The sequence below is a fragment of the Phascolarctos cinereus genome, unplaced genomic scaffold (assembly GCF_003287225.1).
Source record: "Phascolarctos cinereus isolate Bilbo 61053 unplaced genomic scaffold, phaCin_HiC Scaffold_4;HRSCAF=312, whole genome shotgun sequence".
Classification (NCBI taxonomy): Eukaryota; Metazoa; Chordata; class Mammalia; order Diprotodontia; family Phascolarctidae; genus Phascolarctos; species Phascolarctos cinereus.
Genome location: NW_027555847.1, coordinates 289,176,082 through 289,203,985, shown reverse-complemented (window position 1 = coordinate 289,203,985; position 27,904 = coordinate 289,176,082). Strand labels below are relative to the sequence as shown.

At 37.7% G+C, this 27,904-nt stretch overlaps 1 protein-coding gene and 1 long non-coding RNA gene across 7 annotated transcripts in view; one reads left to right on the top strand and one right to left on the bottom strand.

Annotated features, from left to right (window-relative positions):
- Nucleotides 1–27,385, top strand: part of LOC110223620 (uncharacterized) — a 62,638-nt gene extending 35,253 nt beyond the window's left edge. For all 3 annotated transcript variants that reach the window (XR_013486099.1, XR_013486098.1, XM_078153107.1), the window contains 3 exons: nucleotides 1,952–4,698; nucleotides 18,573–18,778; nucleotides 24,090–27,385. The gene's annotated coding sequence lies outside the window, so the exon portion shown is untranslated. The remainder of the gene's footprint in view (nucleotides 1–1,951; nucleotides 4,699–18,572; nucleotides 18,779–24,089) is intronic.
- On the bottom strand, nucleotides 5,963–27,580 carry LOC110223610 (uncharacterized). 4 transcript variants are annotated; one of them, XR_002328744.2, is made up of 5 exons: nucleotides 27,492–27,580; nucleotides 26,738–26,879; nucleotides 16,090–16,225; nucleotides 12,437–12,575; nucleotides 5,963–9,816 (listed from the first exon to the last, which is right to left on the bottom strand). It is a non-coding gene; the product is annotated as an uncharacterized LOC110223610 (long non-coding RNA). The 4 variants fall into 4 exon arrangements; XR_013486101.1 differs by having other exon boundaries at nucleotides 5,963–9,580; XR_002328745.2 differs by having other exon boundaries at nucleotides 16,101–16,225.
- Nucleotides 27,581–27,904: the final 324 nt, after the last annotated feature.

Genomic DNA, 27,904 nt, shown 5'->3' with positions numbered 1-27,904 from the left:
TCCATACAAATTGCTCTTGAGTTGATCATTTATGTTTTCATTCAACATAGGAAATAGTTTCATTTAAAAACAAATGTTATGTTATGATGTCACAAGTTGTGGAGTAGTATGTTTTGCTGTCTTTAGGACATGTAAGATGATACTAACATTCTTATAAATGTCTAACTAATTGGTCTTAAACACCTGGTATCCTTAATTGTATGAAATAAGGGGTAAATTAAAAAGCTTGTAGAATTGAAGATGGATTAGAAGTTATAATTAATTACTCTGGTAAAACTTCAAGGTGTTTTTTATAAAAGTCCATTATGAGTCTGGCAGTAGAGGGAAAAATTAAATGTTTGTTTTGCAACAACTTGTTTCAGAAGAATCTCTAAAGAGATGTTATAGAATTGTATTTAAAGCATTTAGTCCCTTAACTGGAGTATTAAACATAAGCACTGGTTTCTCTTATTATCAATGTAAACAGAAAATGATTCCCTTTAATGACAGGCATATAATTTATATGACTGGAATATTTATGAACTGAATTTTATTTTGTGATAGCTTTTCAACTAAACATAAATAGAGCTTAATTCTCTTATTTTAGTTGAGATCTTAATTTGCTGCTGTGATTGAAAAATAATATTATTGGGGCAGCTAGGTGGCGCAGTGGATAGAGCACTGGCCCTGTATTCAGGAGGACCTCAGTTCAAATCCGGCCTCAGGTACATAAGACTTACTAGCTGTGTGACCCTGGGCAAGTCCATTAACCCCATTGCCTAGCCAAAAAATAAAAATTTAAAAAAAAAATTCAGTGAAAAATAATATTATGGAGATAACAAGAACAGCAATCTTGGATAAACCAAAATAGTAGTAAGAATGAACTGAAATTTATTGTCACATAGCAGTAGTTTTTAATATAATTCTTAATTTTGACTTTTGTTCTTTCTGGTCCATTATTTCTGGGCACATTATTAGATGTGTCTGGACATATGAAAATAGGCAAAGTAAGTAAGAAAAAGTAAACACAACAAATTGGCAAGACAAGGAAAATTTTTAAAGAAAGAAGGAAATAAGTTGAGTACAGCTACCAAATTTTTGTTGAGAGAAAAGAAGGAAATTGGGTGTGACTTTCAAGTTATTAACATGAGATGAAGAATCTAAAGAGTTGTAAACATATAAAGAGGTGATAAAAGGAATAAAAATAAAGATTTAAGAAAAAAGTATAAACTACCAGTAAGAATGGGGAGCAGATAGAATTTTGCAGTAACTTTCATTGATTGCCAAATGGTTATAATTCCCATTCCCTTCATCTCAAAACCCCCTGATGTTATCTCTCACTCCCTGCTCCTTACCCCAAGTCTCTGATAAAGCCTTTGCCTAGCCAGGGCTGAACCCTCTACCTTTCCCTCAAGCCATGATCTTATATTTCTCCTCTTTTTTCCCCCAGCCACTTTGTTTACAAAAACTCTTACCGCTCATTGTCTTCACTTTATTTTAAATCCAGATTTAACAACCAGAAACTGGGATAGCTAAACTTCACAACTTCACTGCAGGCAGTGAGGAAAATATCAAATGTCAAGAAACTATATCATATGAGTATAATAGGGAGCTCTTAATGGTCAGCCTTATCCTCTGTCTGATGTAATTCCCTCAAGAAGCTGTTTGGTGAACCTGGACATGTGTAATGGAGGGCCCTGCTTTCTGCTTCATAGCACCTGAGTTATTCTGCGATTATTTTATATCTGTCTTCTCTGTGGCAATAAGGTATCTTTTGAATGACTGCTAAGCCAGAAGTGAGTATGTGTATCAAAGGATCCAGTAACTCAATCTCAAACTCTTTCTTCCCTCAAGTGAGTTCAAGTGAACTACAAGTAGGAGAGGAGCCTTAGTTCTTTGCTTACCCAGAAGCACCAAGAGCACATGGCCTTCTAAATAAGCCTGTATCTGTGTCCTCTTTCCTTTGGTATAGGACCTGTGATATCTCAAAAGATCAGAAGTCCAGTTTGCCAGCAAGCCAATCTGGGTGAGGTGCCTAAAGGGAGACCTGAGATATCTACGCCAGCAGTGACTCCACTATGTGCCTTGCAGCAGGGGAACAATTCATCCATCAAATGACTATGCCACATTTGGAAGTGAATTTAATGGGACAAATGTTTTTCAGCAAACATTTTAATTTGAACCCATTATCTCCAGGGACAGAGCTATTACAAATTTTAGGGGTGTTTCTGCTATGTAACTTCTGTTATTGTCATCCTTTTTTTTTTTTTTTGGTGAGGCAGTTGGGGGTTAAGTGATTTGCCCAGCATCACACAGCTATTACGTGTTATGTGTCTGAGGTGGGATTTGAACTCAGGTCCTCCTGACTCCAGGGCCAGTGCTCTATCCACTGCGTCACCTAGCTGCCCCCCTTGTTATATCTTCTTAGTTAACCCCTTATAAAATAGCATCTCAGTAGGTCAGTTTAATAAAATAAATGCTAACTATTTTTTCTTTTTAAATAGTATTTTTTTTCCCCAGTTACATGTCAAGAAAAATTTTAACACTCATTTTTTACAAAATTTTGGGTTCCAAATTTTTCTTATTCCCTCCCTCCTCTCCCCTCCCCTCTTCTGAAAATGGTCAGCAGTTTGATGTAGTTTATATGTGTGCTATCATGTAAAAGTATTTCCATATTAGTCACAGTTGTGAAAGAAGAAAGGAAAAAAAAGGAAAAAGGAAAAAAAAAATAAGAAAGAATAAAGTAAGTTAAAAAAGTGTGCTTCGATCTGCATTAGAGTCCATCAGTTCTTAATCTGGATGTGGACAGCATTTTCCTTCCCGAGTCCTTTGTACTTGTCTTGGATCACTGTTTTCCTGAGAAGAGCTGAGTCATTCGTAGTTGATCTGGTACTGCTAAACCTCCTTCCTTTACATTTTTTTCATTATTTCCTTTGATATTCTTGACTTTTTGTTTTTCCAAATGAATTTTGTTATAATTTTTTCTAATTCAGTAGAATGTTTTGGCAATATGATTGGGATGATATTGAATATATAAATTAATTTTGGTAAAATTATCATTTTTATTATTCCTACCTGGCACTTAAAAAAAAATTCTACTGTGATAAGCAGCCATAGTCAAGCAAAACAACTCTACATGTGACATGTCCACAAATGTGTCTCATCCTGCATATTGAGTCTATCACTTCTCATCAGGAGGCAGATAGCATGCTTTGTTATCAGTCCTTTGGAATTAGACATTGCATTGATCAGAGTTCTTCAATTTTTCAAAGCTGTTTTATCTTAGAATGTTGTTGTTACTATATAAATTGTTCTGGTTCTACTCATTTAACTCTGTATCAGTTCAGAAAACTCTTCCCATATTTCTCTGAATTCATCCCTTTAGTCAATTCCTATGTTTCAATAATATAACATTACATTCATGAACATTGGCAGTTAGGTGGTACAACATATCAGAGCAGTAGACCTGGAGTCAGGAAGACCTGAGTTCAAATTTGATCACAGACATTGGCAGTGTTACCTTGGGCAAGTCACTGAATCTCTGCCTCAGTTTCCTCAACTTTAAAATGAGGATAATAATAGCACCTCTCTCCCAGAGTTTTTGTGAGGATCAAATGAGATATTATTTGAAAAGTATTTAGCACAATGCTTGACATATAATAGATGCTATAGAAATGCTATCATCATGACCATTATCATCATTGTTTACTGTAGTGTATTTGGCCACTTTTCAACTGATGAACACCCTTTTGTTGTTCAGTTCTTCAATATAACAAAAAGTACTGCTTTTGAACACGTAGGTTCTTTGTCTTTGATATCTTTGGGAGATATGAACCTCATAGCAATTGGTTGGTTTTTGTTCTTGAAGACCAAAATGACATCACTATGTTGGGGTCAAGGTACAGTGTGTCTAGCTATGGTTGATCAGTCCAATACAAACTCAGAAGGCTCTAACACAGGTCGGGCACAAATAGTCTATGTGAATGAACATTTGGAGTGAAGATGTCTCAAAATCTGCACATCTCCCATTTCCTGTGACCTACTGCAATGCTGCTTTGCTCCTAGAGCATGGCACCTTCTTTGATGTGGGTATGCCATGCAGAGAGGACATGTGCTAGTGTCTCCCATGTCCCACAACCGATTCCAAAGTTCTACCTATATTTCATAATCAAAAGGTATGTACAGTTAAGTGACTTTTGATATATAATTGCAAACTGGTCTCCAGAATGACTAGACCAGAGGTGGGGAACCTGCAGCCTTGAGGCACATGGCCCTCAAGTACAGCCCTTTGAGGACCTAGAGGGCCACATGTGGCCTCAAGGCTGCAGGTTCCCCATCCCCAGACTAAACCATTTCATAGCTCCAGTGCATTAATGTGTGTCTATCCTCCTCTGAATCCTCTAACAACTGTCATTTTTCTTTTTTAGGTCATCTTTGTCAATTTGTTGGGCATGGAGTTGAATGTCAGAGTTGTTTTAATGTAAATTCTAATTATTATTACTGATTTGGAGGAGTTTTCACACAGTTGTTGATATCTTGTTTTTCTTCCATTGAAAACTGCCTGTTTATATCCTTTCACCTCTATTGGTCCATGTTCTTATACATATATATCCTGGATAACTGACCTTTATCAGTGAGATTTTCTGCAGAGACTACTGGACCTGGTAGCATGTCAGCTGGAGGAGCCAGAGCAGGAGCCTAGTGACCTGCTTCACTCAGGTAAGCAGTAGATTGTCCCATCAGCTGAGACACTCAGGCTAGAAGGGGGCACTCCAGTTGAGCAAGGAAGAGACTCTTCCATCAATAAGATCCTACACTAAAGTGAACTTGGGCATAAATCTGAGGAGAGAACACTTTGCTATTTATTTTTTGTGAAGGTGAAGATTGATCCAATATTGAATAGTTTGCTCCATTTGAATGCTTTTTGGGGGGGAATATGAATTGGAATGGGAAAGTGACAGTAGCAGTCCAAATTTTAGGATAGTTAGATAGAAGTAACCCAATTACCAACCAAGCTGGGTGAGGAGGGGACAGCACTATGCTGCTTTATATTTTTAAAGCATGATTCTAGATTAGTAGAGAGAATGATGACCTGAGCCCTCTTTTTCATCACTGTTGGTGACACCTTGTTTCTGAAACCACCACCAATTAAAAATCAAGAAAAAGGGAGGAAAAAAAATCTCTTGTAGCAGATAAACATTGTCCAGCAAAATGAATTCACAAATTAGCTATGTCCAAAAGTTTGTCTCTTTTTACACCTTATGTCCATCATCTTTAAGGTAGGAAGTGGGTGACATGCATCATCCTATGACCTTTGGAGACATGGTTGTTATTGCTTTGGTCAGAATTCTTAAGTCTTTCAAAGGTGTTTGCCTTTACAATGTTGTTCAGAAAACTAGCTCTCTAGGGAGTGTTTACCCACCTCAAAGATTTGGTTTGCGTGTGGAAAATTTTCTCCTTTCCATATTTTCAGGAGTCATAGTTCGGTCCCATGGGAGGAATTCTGTCTCATCACTGTAGAAAGGACTTGAATTGATGAGAACTAATTTATTCCAACCTCTCTTGTTTCTGCCTCAGCCCCTCAACCCTATATTTTTAGACTTTATCTTCACCTCACCCTTTATTCTTCTTCAAACAACACTCAAGTTCTTTTTTCACTTGACAAGGTTGGACCAGCTTTGTGCAGCTATTGCACAAATAGTGTCCCACCATTATTTCCTCTTTTGTATAGTAGACCCATTTACCCACAGATAGTAAGGTAGTGGCAAACAATTAATGCCTTTTACTTCTTTAGTATAGTGCGTTAAAAAACTATTATCTTAGTTCATACATGAGGAAGATCAGATCTGGCAGGTTAAATGATTTGCCTTAGGTCACCCAGTAACTAAAGTCCAGAAGTACTGAGAACATGGTTATCCTTTGGTTGAATGACTGAACAATACCATCAAACACACAGATGCAGTCATAGACACAGACACATATATACACACACATGCTTTTGATTTCCTTTATTCTAATTTTGTTTAAAAGCCATATCTATATGTAAAAACCTTATTGATATAAAAATATTACATTCATTTTCTTACAACAGGGAATTTTACTAGATATTCTTTCCAAGGTATTAATAGTTACCACCTCCCATTCCACCAATCATTTTTATTTGATCTTTAAAAGAAAACTGTGATTTGAAAAGAAAACCTAAACAGTTATTTTCTTTTTTTGTGTAAAGACTTTATATAGTAGAAAGCAAGGATGAGGAAGCTAAAAAAAGGGACACAAATCAGCAGCTTGGGGTGACTCTTATTCTGTTCCAAAGATATGGCACAAAGTCAATAAATACTTCTATGTGTTTGTGTAAGAAATGTTTCCTGTAGTTGCTTTTATTTTCTTTTCACTGCTTTGATCTCTGGACTTTTGTGTGTCCAATCTCAATCTGAGTTTTAGTTGTTCAACTAGTCAATCTAGTTTGACAAGATGATGTGAAGAATTTGGAAATGCTTCGTAAGCATTCTCTAGCTAATTGTGGGCTTGGATTCAATTGTCTTGCCAAATTCCTATTTAGTTTGACTGAAGAAGACACTAACTCTGTGTCTACAAAAGCAAAATGAAGTGGAGACTTGAAACAATCACTCACACAGTATTTGGATTAGATGATGTCCCAGGTGAATTCTGAGTCTATATCTTATCATGTGCCTACATTATTCTGAAACTCCTCTGTTTGGCATTTAAAGCCCTTCACATCCTGGTTCTGACCTACCTTTCCAGATATGTTATTCATTACTCCTCTTCATACACTCTTTGGTTACCGTTCCTCACTCACAACATTGTCTTTACACATACCTGCTAAGTACTCTGTCCTCACCGCTGTCCTCTTGGAATCCCTAGATTTTTTCAGAGTTCAATTTAAATGCTATCTTTCACATGATGCCTTCCTGATGTCCTAAGCTGCTAGTAACTTCCAGTTAAAAACAACAACAAAAAATTTTAAAACCTTGTATTTATTGTGTATATATATACTACACACACAGATTTTATATACTTATATGTGTATATGTTGTCTCTCCTGATAGAATGTAAGCTCTTAGAGGGAAAAGATTGTTTTAGTTATGTGTTTGTATAACCAGTGCCTCATACAGCATATAACACGCAGTAGATGCTTGATATATGCTTGCCAGTTGATTCCTTGCCCCAAACATCTCATGATTCATGAAATCCAGGCATTTTCATTATGATGTCTCTTACTCCTCAACTTCCATTCTATTTCCATGCCATATTTCGTCCATGTTCCCAATTAGTCTCTTTCTCCTCCCCTTTTGTTTAACTCAAAGTTATCTGTATACCACTACCACATTAATATTTCTAAAGTATGGGTCTGATCCTGTCACTTTCCAACCTAAACAACTTCAGGAGCTTCAAATTCCCTACTGCAAAAAGTAGAAATTCTTTAACCTCGTGTTCGAGGTCTTCTACAATGTGTCTCTAAAGGAAGCACCTACCCTTATTTCTCACTCCCTATTTTTCTACATAAGCCCCATACTACAACCAAAGTGGATATGCTCACTCTTTCCTAACCACGCTTTTAGCCCCTGTTTATGGTATTACCTCCAACTGTAATACTCTTCCTTATTTCTTAACCTGTTGAAGATCTATTCATCCTTGAAGGCTTAGTTCAAATGCTCCTTTGTAGGTAAAGCATTCCTTGATCATTCCATCCAGAAGTGGTTTCTCCCTCTTCTAAATCCTGCAGAGCTTTCTTCATAACCGTAGAGTATATCATTGTCTTTCAAGAAAATTATTTGTGAATAGGCAAGAAGAGCAACAGACCTGGAACTTGGTTTGAATCATCATTAATATGTGTGTGACCTTTGGTGAATGAATGAATAAAAAAGTAGTTACACTATGCCAGGCACTGTGCTAAGCACTGGGGATACGAAGAGAACCAAGCATGAAAATAATCACCGTTAAGGAGTTTTCATTCTAGTAATGGAAGACAACACATAGGAAATGGGGTTGCAAGCTTGGTGACATGGCATGGAAATGGCCAGGAAGTGACACGATGAGACGAGGTCTGGTCAACATAAGCTGAAAACTCACCAATAAGAGCTCAGAGTCTCAAGGGTGTCATCAAATTCTGGTGGGAAGACTCTGAATTGCTGATGTTATGGTATGGAAATGGACCCAAAGTGGGTGAGATGTTTGCTTTCCTGAGGCTGTTTGCTCTTACTAAAATGGGAAATTCATCTTAAGGCCCCTGTCAGCTTTCAAATTCTGTCATTTTCTGTATTGGATTGTACAGTTTTTGAGGCCAAGTACTATAATGTCTTACACATTTTTATATCTACCACAGTATCTTGAACAGTATCTTGCATTTGTATTATGTATTCCCATGTAAAATATGTATTGCTTTATGGGTTGACTAAATCCAGCTTATAGGAGGAATTATAAATATCTCTGGACTATTACCCACCCCTCTCTAAAAAAAAAAAACTGTGATTACCACCTTCAGGGGAACAGGAGAAGGGCCATGAAGCTGGCCCTCTTCCCACATCCCTTCCCCTTGCCAATATTGTTAGACTAAAGGCACAATTTTGGTTCAGAAAAAAAGCCACTTTCCTCATCACTAGTCCTTAGTTCATACTCACCCAGTCTGAATTCTTCTCACCAAATGCTAGTCACACAAAAGACCATCACAAATAACAAAATAACAAATACATATTTATCCATGTAAAGAAGCAAAGAAAAATTAGAAAAGTTATACAGTTCAGAATATGCCAAAAACTGCACATTTATGTCCTATCCTTATAAAGAAACAAAATCCAAAGTCAATAATCCTACCTTTTCTTTTTGTCAGTTATCATATCTACCTCAAATATTCTTTCTCCCAATATGACTATGCTTCCCTTCCCTCCCCACTATCTCTCCCTCTGACACCTTTTGATGATTTTATTTTCATTACGAACTTTAACTTGTCCCACACTTTAGTTAGTACATGGCACTTTAATTTTTTTTCTTTTTTTTTTCGTTTGCTATGAAGTTGACCATAATCAACAAACACAAACATTTCAATAAACAAAGAAAAACAAAAAGGAGTATATATGAACCTATGAACTTCTGTTAGGTTGTTTTTTAAAAGTATATATAAAACTTGAAAAAAAATCTCATTTATTTTTGTACTCTTCTGAATATCCTTTTTTTCTTTTGTGAATTATAAATATTTTGTTGATGCTTTTTTTATATACATTTCTATCGCTATTCTGGGGGGAGGAACCAAGATGGCAGAGTAAAAAGAGTGACTTGCTTGAACTCTCCCCCAAACCCCTCCAAATACCTATAAAAAAATGGCTCTAAACAAATTCTAAAGCAGCAGAACCCATAAAAAGACAGAGTGAAACAAATTTCCAGCCCAACACAACCTGGATGATTGATCAGAAAGGTATATCCTGCTGGTCTGGGAGAGGAGCATAGTGAGGCGTGGGCATGCAGGCTGCAGCAAATCTGGAGCAGGCCTCAGAGGGCTGAATTGCCAGCAGCTGCTGTGGCTTCCAGACTCCTCAATCCACAAATGCCAAAGACTTAGAAGGTCAGTGGGAAAAGTCTGTTTCTGCAGTGATGAGAGAGGAACGTGGGGTCTCAGATCCAGTTCCCCAAGAGCACAGCCCTGGGGGGGGGGGCAGCTGCCTCCTGAGCTTCTGGCCCACAGACTGAGGGGGAATCCAGTGGCTGATCAGAGAGGGATTGCAGGGATCTCTTGCTTTGCCCATGCTTGGATCTGGGTCACAGTTCTGGGCCGCTGTCCTGGGGTGAGGAGGAGCACTGCCTTGGTGGAACTTATAGTGGCTGCGAAGAGAAAACCCTCCTCACAGTTCCAGGACAGAAAGGCGTACTTATGGTCACTAATAGACCAGAGCCTAGGCCAGGAAAGGAGTGAACACCTTGCCCCTTATCATACCACCATGGAAGAACTAAAAATTTACAGGTCCCTACAAGTATCTCTGAAAACAGCTGCACAAACCCCCAAAGCTTGGGACAGTACATTCTCCACATTGGAAGCAGACTCTTACCTTAACAAAAAGTTTAAAACTCAAGTAATTGGCCGGGATCATGAGCAAGCAGTGCAAGAAGAATCAGATCTTACTTTGGTGACAAAGAAGATCAAAATACGCAACCAGAAGAAGACAACAAAGTCAAAGCTCCTACATCCAAAGCCTCCAAGAAAAATATGAATCAGTCCCAGGCCTTGGAAGAGCTCAAAAGGGATTTTGAGAAACAAGTAAGGAAGTAGAAAAAACTGGGAAGAGAAATGAGAGTGATGCAAGAAAAATCATGAAAAACAAGTCAACAGCTTGCTAAAGGAGACCCAAAAAATACTGAAGAAAATAACACCTTAAAAAATAGCCTAACCCAAATGGCAAAAGAGGTCCAAAAAGCCAATGAGGAGAAGAATGCCCTAAAAAGCAAAATTGGCCAAATGGAAAAGGAAGTCCAAAAGATTACTGAAGAAAATACTTCCTTAAAAATTAGAATAGAGCAATTGGAAACTAGTGACTTTATGAGAAATCAAGACACTGTAAAACAAATCCAAAAGAATGAAAAATTAGAAAACAATGTGAAATATCTCATTGGAAAAACAACTGACCTGGAAAATAGATCCAGGAGAGAGAATTTAAAAATTATTGGACTATCTGAAAGCCATGATCAAAAAAAGAGCCTAGACATCATCTTTCAAGAAATTATCAAGGAAAACTGCCCTGATATTAGAACCAGAGGCAAAATAGAAATTGAAAGAATCCACAGATCTCCTCCTGAAAGAGATCCCCAAAGGAAAACTCCTAGGAATATTGTAGCCAAATTCCAGAGTTCCCAGGTCAAGGAGAAAATATTACAAGCTGCCAGAAGAAACAATTCAAGTACTGTGGAAACACAATCAGGATAACACAAGATTTAGCAGCTTCTACATTAAAGGAGCAGGGCATGGAATATAATATTCCAGAGGGCAAAGGAGATAGGATTACAACCAAGAATCACCTACCCAGCAAAACTGAGTATAATCCTTCAGGGGAAAAAATGGTCATTCAGTGAAATAGAGGACTTTCAAGCATTCTGATGAAAAGACCAGAGCTGAATAGAAAATTTGACTTTCAAAATACAGGACTCAAGTGGAACATGAAGAGGTAAACAGGAAAGAGAAATCATAAGAGACTTATTAAGTTGAACTGTTTACATTCCTGCATGGAAAGATGATATTTATAACTCATGAGACCTTTGTCAGTATTAGGGTAGTTGAAGGAAAAAAATTATATGTATGTATAGATAGATAGATAGAGGGCACAGGGTGAGTTGAAGATTAAGGGGTCATATCTGGAGAATAAAATTAAGGGATGAGAGAGGATTATACTCAGAGAAAAAGAAAGGGAGAGGTAGAATGGGGTAAATCATCTCACCAAAAAAAACCCTAAGAAACAGAAAAGAAAAGGCTCTTACAGTGGAGGGGAAAGGGGAAAGTGAGAGGGAATGAGTGAATCTTATTCTCATAGGATTTGGCTTAAGGAGGGAATAACATACACATTCAATTGGGTATGGAAATCTGTCTTACCCTACAGGAAAATAGGGGGAGAAGAGGACAAGACAGCAGGGGATGATAGAGAGGAGGGCAGATTGGGAAAGGGGGTAATCAGAAGCAAATACTTCTGAGGAGGGACAGGGTCAAAAGAAAGAATAGAATAAATGGGAGGGCAGGATAGGATCAAGGGAAATAGAGTTCACAACATGTTTACTATGGAAGTATTTTGCATAACTGCACATGTATAAACTATATTGAGTTGCTGCCTTTTCAATGAGGGTGGGTGGGGAGGAAGGAAGAGAGAAAATTTGAAACCTAAAGTTTTAAAAACATGTTTTTAAAAAAATGTTTTCACATGCTACTGGGAAATAAGAAAAACAGGAAATGGGCTACAGAAGTCTGTCCTGCCATACAGGAAAATAGAAGGGGAAGGGGATAAGAGAAGGGGCAAGGGGGAGAGATAGAAGAGAGGACAGACTAGGGGAAGGGATATTCAGAATGCATGCCATCTTGGGGTGGGGGGAGGAGTGAGATGGGGTGAAAATTTGCAACTCAAAATCTTGTGGAAGTAAATATTGAAAACTAAAATAAATTTATATTTAAAAAAATAAAATAAACATTTCTATCATTACCCACTAACCATTCCATATACTCCCCAAATAGATAAATATATTTAAGTAAAACAATCAACCTTTCAGTTGTGTCTGAAAGTATATATCTCATCTTTTACCTGTAACCCATCACCTCTCTGATGAGGGGCAGGAAGCATGCTTCATTATCAGTCTTCTTAAATTACAATTGGTCACTGCATCTATCAATATTCTGAAGTCTTTCAAAATTCTTATTTTGTTTTTACATAATTGTAATCAATGTGAAAATAGTTCTAGTTATACTCACTTCACTCTTCATCATTTCATGAAAGTCTTTCCAACTTTCACTGAATCCTTCATAATCACCATTCCATTCCATTTACATATCTGAATTTATCAAGCCATTCTCCAGTTGATAGGCTCTCACTTTGTTTCCAGTCTTTGCTCTATAACAGAAAGTATTAGTACAAATATTTTTGTATATGTGAGTCCTTTCCTTCCATCCTGAATTTTTTTTGGAGGGGGGAGCAGGTATACAGCTAATAGTGAAATTGCAGGGCTGACATCAATTGGGGAATGGCTGAGCAAGTTGTAGTATATGAATGTAATGGAATATTATTGTGCTATAAGAAATGATGAACAGGCTGACTTCAGAAAAACCTGGAAAGACTTGTATGGTCTGATGCTGAGTGAAGTGAGCAGAACCAAGAGAACGTTGTACACCATAACCGCCACATTGTGCAATGACTAATATTGATAAACTTAACCCTTCTCAGCAATACAAGGATCTAAGACATCTCCAGAGGCTTCCTGATGGAAAATGCTATCCACATCCAAAGAAAGAACTATGAAAGTTGAATTGCTGTCTTTTTTTTTCTCTTCTGTTGAGTTTTATTTCTTCTTTCTGATGGTTCCTCCAATTGGATTTAATTTTTACTTACAACATCACTAATGTGAAAATATGTTTAATAGGAATGTAAATGTATAGCCTATATCAGATTGCACGCCATAGTGGGGAGGGTGGTGGGGAGAAAGGGGGAGAAAAATTTTAAATTCAAAATCATATGGAAGTGATTGTTGATAAATCAAAATAAATTAATAAAATAATTTAAAAAAAAGAAATTGCAGGTTTGAAGGGTATGTACATGTTATTGGCCTTTGGATATAGTTACAAATTGTTTTCAGGAGTGGTTGGGATGATTCAGAGTTCTACCAACAGTGTATTAAATGTACCTGTCCTCCCAAAGTTCAAAGCCCTTCCAATAATTATACTTTCTACCTTTTTGTCATATTTATCAATCTTTAAGGGCATGAGGTGGAACTGCAGAGTAGCTTAAATTTAGATTTCCTTTATAATTAGTGATTTGAAACACTTTTTTGTATGACTTCTGATATCCTACATTCCTTAATTTGAAATCTGCCTGTTTATATTCTTTGACAACTTATCAATTGGATAATTGCTCTTTTTTCCCCCTAGATTTGTGTAAGTTCTCTATCTATTGTGGATGTCATACTGTATCAAAGAAACTTGTTCCAAAGAAAATTTGTTCCCCCAATTAGCTGTTTCCCTTCTAATTCTAATGGCATTAATTTTTTTCTGGCACTATTTTCTTAGGACTGTATGATTGCTGTTTAGTAATCCTCTCTTTTCTGCCCTTGTTTAAATCTTATGTACATAGCTTTTTAAAATCTAAGTTGCTTGGTGAGTTTCCTGTGAATTCATATCAGTCTCTTCAGACAACTTTTCCCAATGTGATGAAATTATTTTCATTTGTGTCTTTAGAATGTCATACTTCATAGTTTCCTATCCCAGTTTGGAAGGTTTTCTCTGCATGATTATAATCCGTGGTGTTGTCATTTTCAGTTGTGTCTAACTCTTCATGAACCCATTTGGGGTTTTCTTGGCAAGGATACTGGAATGGTTTGCCACTTCCTTCTCCAGCTCATTTTACAGATGAGGAAACTGAGGCAAAGAGGGTTAAGTGATTTGCTCAGGGTCACATAGCTAGGAAGTGTGTGAGGCCAGATTTAAAGTCAGGAGGATTAGTCTTCTTGACTCTATCTACTGGGCCACCTTACTGCCCAGAAAAGAGCACCTGAATGTATTTATACTAGAATTATTCCATGGAAAGTGAGTATGTCTGAGTTTTAGTTTGCATCAAGTGCTTATCTATGTTAGGTCTACGGGTACATGCATTTTGGCTCTCTGAGTATAGGTTCTGCTTTCTTTGAGAAATTTGAATTTTCCCAGGGATATGATATATGGCTGCCTTTCTTTTGAGACTTCCAAACAGGATCAATGTTTGTTCCTTTTCCATTACTTCAACTGATGCTGAAGCTGGGCTTTTATCTCTTTAAAAGAACCAAAACCTATTTGCAAATCTCTGCTCACATTAGTATTAATCACAAAAACAAGGATTAGCACCTAATTTTCATTTTCTCAATGGGGAATAAAGTTATAGCAATGAAAAGACAGTGAACAATTAGGAGGGTTTGGATGGAAAGGAGCTAGTAGTTCAAGTTGTCAGCTGCAAAGGTGGAATCAACTTCTTACTTTGCTGGGCTGAAAAGAGATTGAGCTCAGATGAGTTGGGGGTCTGCTCCCTTACCAGCACTAGAAAGAAAAAAGGCTAAAGAACAGGATATTGGTTTGATGCATGCATTTCTCAGCAATCTGTCTAGGACCCCTCAATCCATACTGAAATAGTAATTTAAAAAGCGTTAAGAGATAGAGGACAGGGAACATTAAGTATATATAATGGATGCATTGCTCAATCCTGTCCACTGCTCTTCCTGTCTCATGGTTCAGATGGGAAATATTTCTATTTTATCTCCCTAGAAGCCTCTAAAACCAAGTTTGAAAAGATATCGCCATTGGTGGTAGTGGTGGTGGTGGAGAGAGTTGATGTTGTAGTATAAGTAGTAGTTGGTGTTGTAGTGTAGCGTAGAGTGAAGTTGTAGTCATATTGTTGCAAAAAAAAAAAAGAAAGACAGAAAAGTATCAATGAAATATTTAAAAATATACAGAAGAGAATAGAAGGACATTCAGAAGGGGAAACAGATAAAAGCAAGGCAGTGTTGGTGATTTTACTCATTTACAAACGAACAAAAATACTGTACATAATGGAGCAGGGCAGCTACATGGCACAGAAGATAAAGTGCTGGGCCTGGAGTCAGGAAAATTCATCTTCCTGAGTTCAACTCTAGCCTCAGACACTTACTAGCTGTGTGATTCTGGGCAAGTCACCTCACCCTGTTTGCCTCAGTTTCCTCTTCTGTAAAATGAGCTGGAGAAGGAAATGGCAGACCAGTCCAGTATCTTTGCCAATAAAACTCCAAATAGTGTCAAGAAAAGTTGGACATGACTGAAAAACAACTCAACAATGACAACAACAACATAATAAAGATATATGTTTTGACGTATAATCTTTTTCTGCTCTTTGTATATGGAAATATATGTTGATTTTTGTCAAGTTCAATATAAAAGAAAATATTTCCCTTTTTTGAACTCTTAATACATATAGCACCAAGGCCACTCATTTGATACAATGGAATTTTTATTTTTTATGTTTTTATGTATATATAACTGTCTTCTACTAGACAGTAAGATTCTTAAGAAAAGAGAATGTATTTTATATTTCTGTTTAATATTCCAAGCACCTACCACATTGTTCTGCACATTTCAATTAATCAGTAAAATATGTTGATAGTATACCTAGTTAAATCTGATAGGTAGAATTACTTCATGTGGGAAATGCATGAGTCATTACTTCTTGAAACTGTCCCCATGATGACATTTCAAATGACCCTAGAATCTAACCATTATCCTCATTGCCATCACAGACTCACTCTTTTTACACCATCCTTAAGAATTCAATTAAATCTGACAAACACTGATTGCCCACTACATTCTGTGCATGTCATTAGGAATTAGAGCTATAAAGACAAAAATAAACTTACAAGGAGCTTACGTTTTTCTTGGGAAAAAGAGCAACTGCTCTGGAGTCAGATGACCTGGCTTCAAATCCTGCTTCTGATGTTAACTATTTATTTGATTTTGGGCAAATTTCTCCTCCCTGGGATTGAGTTTCATCATCTGTAAAATAAGAAAGTAGCAATAGATGGCTTCTGAGATCCCTTTCAGCTCTATATCTTATCACCCAGGGATCCTAGAGAAGTGAATAATAATAATAATTTTTTAAAAAATGATTTAAAAATTTACTTATCATAGGTAAGTAAATACAAAGCATATACAAAAAACAACAATAATTGGGCAGTCTCCTGGGACCTATCACGGTAGCTTTCATATGAAAGTTATGATCAATTACTGAACCCCAAGTTGAATTATACATGAGAAGGATTCTGTGTGTCAATGGATGATTTCAGATCTCACATAACTTACTCAGGGAACAAACTAATTCTCCTGGTAATTCTCTCAGGGTAATTCTCCTGACCTCAGAATATAAGTTAAAGTCATCCCATGGCAATAAAACATGTTCTGTGAAAGGGGAAAATTCTACTCAGAAATTGTACTTAGGAAGAGGCAGCATAAGATAATAGAAAAAGGCACTGATTAAGACACAGAAAACTTGGTTCTAGGCTCACTCCTACTATTTCCTGTCTTTACCTTGGGAGGTCACTGAACCTCTTCAATTTCTTCACTTGTAAAATGAGTTGGATCAGGTAATCTTAGAATATTAGAAAGTTTTGTGATTTTTTCTGAGATATTGCCATCTGTCTTTCTGTAGTGACTTATCACATATAAGCTATAATGAGCTTTATTGCTGGGAATCATATCATAAGTCTTTGGCAAGTTATCTTATTACTAAAGTGAAAACACCACCAGGAAATATCCTTTTTCACTTATAAGGCATTCTCTCATTACAGAACTCCTCCAAATATAAATTCTTTCTGACTTCTGAATAATTTTTAATTCAGTCTGTTTTTTTGCATTTAATCTTAATTTATAATACATTTCACTAAAAACAAGGTCATATCATTTCAAGTTCAAGCTAATTACACTCACAAAGTCTTACTTCAGAGTGCAAGTCAATACTTGTGAGTACAAGGTACATTGCCAAAGTTTTTATAGAGGTTTCACAGTAAACAGATCTCCTTTAAAAGGAGTTATAAACAGTTAGGTTTCCTGCTACAGATACATCCTATGATGTTAAATGTACTTTCAACTTCCTACTAAATTTTAAACTGAAACTAGTTTATTTTTTTTGAGGTTTTTTTAATATAAATTTATTTTTAGTTTTCAATATTCACTTCCACAAGTTTTTGAGTTCCAAATTTCTCACCCCTCCCCCCACCCCAAGATGGCATGCATTCTGAATACCCCTTCCCCTGGTCTTCCTTCTCTTCTATCTCTCCCCCCTCCCTTCTCTTATCCCCTTCCCCTTCTATTTTCCTGTAGAGCAGGATAGACTTCTGTACCCCATTTCCTGTATTTCTTATTTCCCAGTTGCATGTGAAAACATTTTTTTAAACATGTGTTTTTAAAACTCTGAGTTCCAAATTTTCTCCCTTCCTCCCTCACCACCCACCCTCATTGAAAAGGCAAGAAACTCAATATAGGTTGTACATGTGCAGTTATGCAAAACACTTCCTTAGTAGACATGTTTGAAACTAGTTTAAGTGGGGCTTGGTGGTGTGTTGCTTCGCAGAAAATAGCTTCAGGTTGTTGCTGTAGTTACTCTTAAAAATTTAGATTATTTACTAAGAATGTTATAAAATGCTGGGGAAAATAGGCAATTGTACAAAAAAAAGATCATCTACTTATTTGGAAAGAGGTTCTGTATATTGGATGCTATAGCCCCAGATCCCCTGTGTAAACGACATACAAAAAAAGAGTGGGGTGTCATCATATTAAATATATCACATATTCATTAAAATTTAAACCCAGGGGAGGGAACCCAATGATTTCCACTAAAAGAAGACTCTATTGTATCTGTATTCATGAGATTTCAATGGTGGTATATCATTAAAAGTAATGGATAAAGGAAGGAGTTACCTTATGTAACCATGTCTAGAGAGGGGATTCTTAGCTAAAAAAGGGATAGAGGTGATCAAACCAGACAAAATGACTGATTTCAGTTGCATAAAATTAAAAAGCTTTTGCGTGAACAACATCATTGAAATTGGAATGAAATGAGAACTAGTTAATTGGATAAAACTTTCAGCAACTATCTCCAATAAAAGTTTGACATCCAAGATACATAGGGAATTAATGGAAGTGTAACTGACTTTTGAGCATGCTCAGCTCACCTGAGATGGAGGCACCTGTGTAGGAGATGGCAGGGACCTGCTTCTGGCAGAAGACATTCTTCATTCCCCTACCACATGGGTGAGAATAGCCTCTTTCCATTAGTTGCATAGCTAGAATTGGCTGTGGCTTTAAATCTACCTGCCTGAGGTACAGTCATTCTCTCTCTTTCCAGTTTTGTCTAGGGGTAAAGGTCTTATTCACCCATGTGGAAATCTGGAGAGACTAATGTGAACTGATCCAGGGCAAAGTAAGCAGAACCAGGAGAACAATTGACAAAATGACTATGATAGCCATCAATCATGACTTCAGAGGACTTGATGGTGAAGCATGTTTCCTGCATTTAGACAGAAAGGAGGTGAACAATAGGTGCAGAATGAGGTATATGTTTTCACCTATTCAATTTGTTGATTTGTTTTGTTTTACTGTGCTAATTTGTTATGAAGGATGGGTTCCCTGGGGGAGGGCAGAGTCATAAGGAAGTCAAAGTGATGAAGAAAAAGAAAAAAACTTCAATAAAGTATTTAAAAGGATTGAATAGTGGTAGAACTGTCACAGTAATAACAGCAATGCAACTCATATTTATAAAGAATTTTAAGTAAGAAAGAGTGTTTTCCTCAGAAATATTATGGTTCACATTTTAGCAAGAGGCAACAAAGTTTGAGAGAAGTAGATGACCTAGGGTCATCAAGTTAAGTGAACCAGGACTTGAACCATTTTTTTCTGGCTCCCAGTCCTGTGATCTTTCCATTATATTACTGTGACACTTCCTCTTAGCTTAAAATTTTATTAAGGTAGGTATTCTCAGTGGTGTACTTGTTCAGTAGCAAGTCAAATCCACAATAGAAATGGAAACCTGTCCCATAAATCTGGTCTGACTCCTACAGTTCTCAAATCTCTGCAAATGAGCTGGAAAAACTATTACTTGTATGGGAACATATTAAAAACTTCTTTTTCAGTTCAACTGAAAATATTAAAATTGGTGATGGACCCATTTCCTAATCTCTGTTTTTATCATAAGAGTTTCAGTCTGGCCATTATATTCAGCAGAAAACATATAATGTCTCTTCTGTACACTAATATGTCCTCAAAACTCTATGCGTTGGGAGATACTGGCAAAATTTTTCAACTGGTCCTGATTCCCAAAGGGAGGGCATTTGACTGTCTTGACCAGACCCATGGCCACTGCTCATGAATCAGTGCAGAAGCTCTTATCTACTCTGTTACTCAAGCATGCTTCATAAAGGAGCCATATAGCTCAATAGTCCACTGGAAGGATTTGTGGGGTCTCTCAGGGCATCACCTGTTATCAGATTAATGACTAATGAGGTTCAGTCACATATACCCCTCTTCTAGAGGGTAGAACTGTCAATGAATCAGGCAAGATAGAATTTCTAAGGAGCCAGGTCTTCATAGGCAGAGGCCCATTGGGTAAGTAAAGAAGGCAAGGCATTGGGAAGAGGACTGGTGGTCTCACTATTTAGCAGAGACACAATCTGTTCATGAGGGATATTAACATCTGAGAGAAGTAGGTGAGCGTTATATTGGATTTTTAAAATTAAAATTTTGTTTTAAAAATTCTGAACTTAAACACCATTACTACTACTAATAAGCATTTCTATATACACAGCAGAACCCCAAAACACCATTCTATATGAAATCACTCCATTAATTTTTTTAAGAACATACAATAATTTCCTAATGTTACTTTCGGAAGACTTCTTCTCTGTGCTTTCTTCTGAACAACCTTTTGGTCTCTTCCGTGCATTTAAAAAAATGTATCAATGGCCTTCTTTTTTGAAATACCTATTGCTAACCCTCTCCTCTTCCCCACTCAACTCCAGTTGAAAAATAAAACACAGAAGCTACCAAGTCTCATGTAATCCTGACTATAGTTCCTTGGTACTTACTGTACAATTGCAACATTTTTCCTTTGATGTGGGAACTCTGAATTTTAGCTATGAGAGTCCTAGCCCTTTTCTCAATCCTAAGGCTTTCTTATCATCCTGAAGCTTTCTCAGGAGAGCCTTCTTCTCTAGCTAATTTCAGACACAAAGCCTTGAAGCCCTACACTAGTTTCCAGCATGTCTTCTGTTGCACTGAAAGGCTGCTGACTTGTTTTCTTACACCTGTGGTAGCTTTTCTGGAAGTCCCCTTCCTCATTGTCTATGGTCTGCTGACTGTGTGTGTGTGTGTGTGTGTGTGTGTGTGTGTGTGTGCGTGCCTGAACAGTTATATCATGGAAGAAGTGTGGATTTAGGCTTTTTCCTTCAGTAGGTATGTGGGACTTGGGCATAGCTATGTTCAAGAAGCCATCTTGGCCAGAAGTCTCAAGCCATTTCTGTTTAACAGTGGAAGCATTCTGTAGCCCATCTATTTTGTTAAAGAGACCACCTTGCCTTGTTCAACTCATAAAATATAACTTCAGATGAAGGATGTTGGATGGTTCACTTTAGGTCTTCCGAGACAGTTATCTGTTTTTGGACAGTCTCCAGCTTATCAATGTCCTTCTTAAACTGTTAATGCCTAGATATTAATACAATACTGCAGATGAGTTCTGATTGGGCAGAGTACAGAGAGACCATTACTTCCCTATTCCTGGAAACTATGTCTCTCTTAATGTAGCCTGAGATTACATTAGTTTTTTTGGACTGCTGTATCATACTGTTGACTAATATTGACTTTGTAAACCACTAAAGCCTCCAGATTTTTTCAGAATCTAACTGTGCCTCCCCCATCTTATATTTGTAAAGTTGACTTTTCTTTTTTTTACCCAAGTACAAACCTTTATATTTATCCCGAGCTGATTTTAATCATATTAGATGTAGCTCAATGTTCTAGTATATCAAGATGCTTTTGGATACTGATAGTCATCTGCTGACTTCATTAACTATCTTCTGAGCTTTGTGTCATGTACACATTTGATAAGCATACATGAGATGGCGCAGGCAACTCCAAGAGATTCCATTTGGTCTTAGCACAACAACCAGTCGCTGTAAAGCCTTGTATAAGTATACATACTTCCATTCCCACAATACACCCACCCTGATTAGCCACTATAACTACCACGTGAGGATCTTCTGCTCATGTCCTCCTAAGAAAAGATGCCTCTTCCCTCTGGGTCCTGCTCCTAAAACCCTGGATTAAAAACTAGCATCCCCCTATAGACCCACCAGAGGTCCTGTTGTATGATGGTAACCTGAATACTAGTATCTGCTTGCCCTTTATGTGACAATCACTCTCTTTCTGAGCAACCATGAATCAAACATATGACCCTTGGTTACCTATTGTTACTATGGTTAGGATGAGATAAGTCTTGAGGAAACTTCACTTTTAGCCTTAAATTAGTTTCATCCCAGAAATTCCTCAAGTTTAGATCTAGACTATTGGCTGATGGGGCAGTTAGGTGGCACAGTGGATAGAGCACCTGCCCTGAAGTCAGGAGGACCTGAGTTCAAATCCAGCCTCAGACCAACCACTTAACACTTACTAGCTGTGTGACCCTGGGCAAGTCACTTAACCCCAGTTGCCTTAAAAAAAAATAGACTATTGGCTGATTCGAGACTGCCTAGTTTCTGGCGTAAGGGCCAGAAAGGCCCTTATGGTCCCAACACAGATTTCCTGATACAGTTTTACTAGCATCCACGTAGACTGTGATCAGTATTCTCCTTCTCAGTCCAGTATTTCAGGAGCCACCCATAAAGTTCCTTATGGGAGAGGATGTCCTCACCTTCAGTCAACAGAGCCAGATGGTGGATTTCCAGAGTGTCTATTTATGTGGACAGTTGTATTTGCCTGGAATGTTGCTAAAGATCTGTCCTGATCTTTCACTCAAATTTCACAGTTGAAGAATACATGCTTTTCTGGTGGTTTGGGAGGGTCATATTTAAAGCCTGATAGTTTTCAGCTAGGGCTGTGTTAAGAAGGCAGGCTCTGATTACCGCCTATGCAGGATTTTCATAGAGTATAATGTACACACAGAACTGTTTTACTGTTACACAAGCTTATTAGGGCTGATGGCACACTAACAAGACATACTCATCAAAGACTATAATCAAACTTTATTGACTATTCAATGACACAAACATTAACCCCTCTAGGAGCAAACCACCAAGCAGATTCCCAAAGATTCCAGTAAGTGTGCATTATACCAGTGCCCATGACAATGTTAATTCTGTGCCCAGCCAGAGGCTGTGTGCCTCCCTGCTAGGTGGCATTCTGGAAAGTCTCCACCGATCAACAATGGTCTCAAGAAAACATGGGATGCTTGAATTTCTAAGTGTGAGGAATGAAGGAGTCTGTCCTGATCATGACCCAGAAGCCGACTGATGACTGGGGCCTCTGTAGCATTTTATGGTTCTGGCTAACGGTGTTTACACATTACTTCTAAGTTCTGATTGATGATTGATTACCTAAGCTTATAGTGAAAGGAAACTACCAATCAAAGCTTTAGTTTCCTAATGCCATTACTATGGGAATTGAGTGAACTACACTGACTCCATCTTGTGACTCAGTTCTGGATCTGGCTCAGTTCCCTTTCTATTCAGTTATGGGTCTAGTCCAATTATTTTCTTGTGAGAAAACTTTATTCAGTTATGGGAATTGTGAGCCTTATTGCATTGTTTGAACCTATCCCTGAGTATATAGGAAGCTGGACTACCTCTACCCACTGCTTAGAGACTCTTACCTAAGGAACTAGGTTATTCTGACCAGCAACCCAGTCAGATCTGAAGGTTTATAAACATTTCAAGCAAACCATATCTCTTATCTGAAAACTGACCTTCTACTGGTCAATCAGTTATTGTTTCCATATTCCTTTGATTGAATACAGACACTTGGGGAGAATGAGACACCCCTTTTTCTGATTTCAGGGAATTGCACCTGTTCACGCTCACCCTCCCAACTTGGAAAGTCCCTAATCTTTCCAAACTTAGAAATCAGATTACCTAATTTTGGATCCTGGTTCATTTTTTTTTTCAATTAGTTATCTTATTTGATTGTTTTTAATACATAAAAATCTGTCTCACTCTGTATTCCGGGTCTTTGGACTGACTGGGGAGTTCATTGACCCACTTAGTATGCCTGTTTTGCTATTTGCCAGTTTTTATATAGCTTGAATTGTTTCCTTAGTTATTCTGCCACATTACCAAGTGTTTTTTATCAGTTGTTTACCAGACTCATACATCATTAGTTGTTGTTTACCAATTACTCAAGTGCTTATCTTATTACAGCAAAAAAACAAAACAAAAAAAGAAACATTATGTAACAGCTACTTAGTTATAAAATGAAGACTTCAAAACAAATGAAGTTGCTCATCCTAAATTAACATACTTATTCCCACTACTTTGGGCATAGGAGGACCAGAGGTGGGACTGTACAGGACAGAGATCCAATCCACCAAAATGTTCCTTTTGGAAAGCTCACTTTCTCTTTAGATGAGGACCTTCAAGGAACCAGCTGTGATGAGAACATATCTGTATGGAGCCAAATATGTTCAACTGCTTATCCTAGCAACTGAAAAACACTCCAAGGATGATCCCCACCTGGGACCTCTGGTTCTGAAGAAGTAAATATTCTATACGTTGAAGGAGCTCTTCTACGTTGAGGAGCTCGGCAATGGCCCCTTTGACCTTATCCTCACCAACCATGATTCCAGTGACTCATTAGTTTGTTGTTTAAATTTCTTCTGCAGGCTTCTGGGGTCCTTGGTGAGTAAAATCTGACCACGCTCTAACCCTTCTGTGGAGGAAGTCACTCCTTGGTGGGCTGTTTATGAGGTGTTCCCAAGGTTCCCTTGCTTTTTGGGTAAGTTTCCAGTTCTCATCCTCACTCTTACTCCCATTTTCTTCCTTTGTATTACTCATCTAAGTGGATTGCAACACATTTTCCATTAAGACTTCTGGGATGAGGAATATACTTCCTACCTATACCTTATCACTCTAACTTCCATTAGTATGGACTCTTTTCACTTGTGCTATTACACAGTGTTGCCCCCGTGCCTTCAAGGCAACAGCCTTAAAAAACAATTGCTTTCTTGAGTTCTGGAATGTTCAGGCACAGTTTCCATTTTATTTTCCTTATGCTGGTGAACAAGATTTTTTTTTTTTAACCATTAACGGTAGCCGGGAAATGTTTACCATGGCCATATCTTTATCTTCCATGTCACCTTCCTTTGCTTAGAGCTAGATGGCTCAGTAGATATAGTGCTGGGCCTACAGTCAGGAAGATCTGAGTTCAAATCCAGCCTCAGACATTTACAAGCTGTGTGACCTGGGCAAGTCACTTAACCTCTGTTTGCCTTAATGCACTACAGAAGGATATGGCAAACCACTCCAGTATCTTTGCCAAGCAAACCCCATGGACAGTATGGTCCACAGGGTTGTGAAGAGTCAGACATGATCAAAAAATAACAACAAAATTAATTTTATCAGGTCGTTGGAGACCCTCTTTCTGTTCCATTGAGAGGACTCCTCACATACAGCTATCATTGTATAGCTACAGGGTGTTCTAGGCTGCCATACAACAACCATTTGATTACCCAAGGCTAGCCATGCTGAATCATCTTCCCGGTTTTACTCCTAAAGCCAGCCATGAGGTCATTATAGTTCAATCTTATTTCCCAACACTAAATGTTGTGGGCTCCAGTGACTTGTGTCAGTCTGGTGATTTAAGCTTGGGAATGAAGTGAGACACTCATAGACCATTTAAAATTGTGCAAAGTGATACTGGCTGACAATAGCATGGAAAGGATACAGCTCTGATAGATGGTGCTGATAGATACAGTTTCACTGGTCAACATGTGGAATTACATCTGTTTAGAAGGGTACATTGGATCATAATCGTTTTTTGACTCATATGGCAGTGAGATATCCGTTAAATATGGGGAGACCTCCACAAATCTCTGTGGGGGGTCCATTGATGGGACTGCTCTGTTAACAAGGTAGGGAGGCCCTGTACTCCTCTGCCCTCTCAGGAGTTACATTATGATACCTAGAGAGTTGAAACCAAGAGGGTAGCCCAAAAGAAAATGAGCTCAGAGGGGTCAGTAGCTCATTTCTTTTTTTTTTTTATCCACAAGTAATCAGTTTTTTGAGCTCAGCAGACAATTTCTAGATTCCTATAATGTCAGCTCTGAATCACTCTCAGCTGAAAGCAGGCTTGAAAACTCCTGTGTAGTGAATTGGGGGCAGGCAGGTTATATCTGTGCACAAATGCTTGTTGAACTGCTCTGTACAACCCATATTATACATATGTTGGGGGTGCATGCTCATTTTTTTTTATTGATAGCTCAGTATCAAAAAAGTTTGGAGACTATTGCACAAAGGTATTAAAGAACACTTTAAGTACCTCTTCTATGGATATTAGTATTTCAACAGGACCATAGCTTTAAGATAACCCATAGAATTTCAGACATTGAATAGTCTCTAATGGATCTCTTTGTTTCCAGGATCTTCTCTCTCCAATTCAACTTGCACATAGTTGCCAAATTTATATTACTAAAACAAAGATCTGACCATGTAACTCCATACTCAAAATTTTTTTAAAATTTCCTATTCCCTCTACAAAAAGTACCATATCCTCAGACTCAGCCCCTCAAAATCTGCCTCCTCTTTAACTTTCTAGTGTATTACTTCTCTTCATACAACTCTCCATTTTAATCAAACCAGTACTGTTCTCTTACATGACATTCTATCTCCTCTCTTTGCATCTTTGCAAAGTGTTCCCTACCCTCCCACCATGGGTAGAATACATTGCCCCTACAAAGAATTGGAAATTGAGGGGATGTCTGTCAATTGGGGAATGGCTGAACAGGTTGTGGTATATGAATGTAATGGAATATTATTATTCCGTAAGAAATGATGAGCAGTTGGATTTCAGAAAAACCTGGAAAGACTTACATAAACTGATACCAAGTGAAGTAAAGAGAATGAGAACATTGTACATAGTAACAGCAACTTTGATAGACTTAGCTGTCCTCAGCAATACAATGATCTAATATAATTCCAAAAGACTCAAGATGGTCGTGCACATCCAGAGAAAGAACTATGGAATCTGAATGCAGATCGAAGCATACTATTTTTTCTTTTTTTCCTTTCTCATGGTTTTTCCCTTTTGTTCTGATTCTCCACCATATGACTAATGCAGAAATATGTTTAATATGATTGTACATGTACAGCCTATACTAGATTGCATGCTGTCTTGGGGAGGGGTAAGAAGGGAAAATTTAGAACTCAAAATCTTATAAAAGTGAATATTGAAAAAAAAAGTAGCTATTTTATATACTTATGCTATTAAACATTAAATTAAAAGAAAATTAAATTAAAGGAAAAAATACATCACCTTCACACCTCCACCTTGTAGAATCCTCACCTTTTTGCAAAACACAGTTCTAGTGTTACTTCCTTCAAGAGGCCTTTGAGGTCCGCAGTCATTATCACTCTCTTCCTCTTGACATTATTTTGTATTGCTTGTGTGATTGTACCTATAAGTAGAATGTAAGTCAGCTTGAGGGTAGGGACTTTCATTTTTGCGTAACACCCTTGTGGGTATGGCTATTCTCACTCTGTGAGCTGGCTCACTTCCCCTTAACTTCTGTCACATTGACTGGTGTGGGATTTCCAGAGAAAAGCCACCACTATACAACTCCAATTAAAACTCTCTCAGGATCCTAGAAATAACTTTGCTGTGGGAAGAATACAATCCTACTACTCACTAGTATATGGCCCTGATTCTGCCACTGGTATGCTACCCATTTAGAAGGCACCATGACAATATTAGATCTTAAACATAAAACAATATCAAAGTTATTCAGCATAAAGGAAACAACACTAATAATCTCTACCAACAAACCTAGGTCACACTCTCCCATGAACACTTATAGAAACCCAGCAGGGAGGCATGTGGATGGGGAAACACTTGGTCCTGGAGTAATTTATGATTTTGAACTGCAAGATTTGAAGACTTGGTCCCATCAGGGACAACACACAATGCACAAAGCCACTTCTCTGTGAGCTGCTCTCTTTTAGGTCCTCACTACTGTCTTGTTGGGCATCCACTCATACTGATGAAGCAAGGACAAGATCTTTTAACTCACCATCATCCTTAACCAAGGTGCTGAGAAAATGTTATGCTCCTGTAACAGCAAGAAGTTCGCTTAAGTGAGAGTAGCTCACTTAAGAACAGCTTAAGAAGAACAGCTTCTCAGGTTGGTTCATTAGATCCTGTAGAGATGCTCAGTCAGTTATTCCCTAGACAGGATCCTACACTAATTGCTTCCAAGTATGTTCTTAAAGGAAAACAAATAGAAACAAATTTAAAAAAAAAAACAGACTCAAAGCCTATCTTTTCTTTACATTTTTCTTTCTAAAGCAATAGAGAACAACCAGGTTATCTCTGAGAGGCTTGATGGCTTTCAAACTGTAGATAATGCCTTAGGGTAACATCTGCTAGAGTAAGAGATCTCTCTTACAATGAACTGCAAGCTTTCCCCAACCAATCAGCAAACAC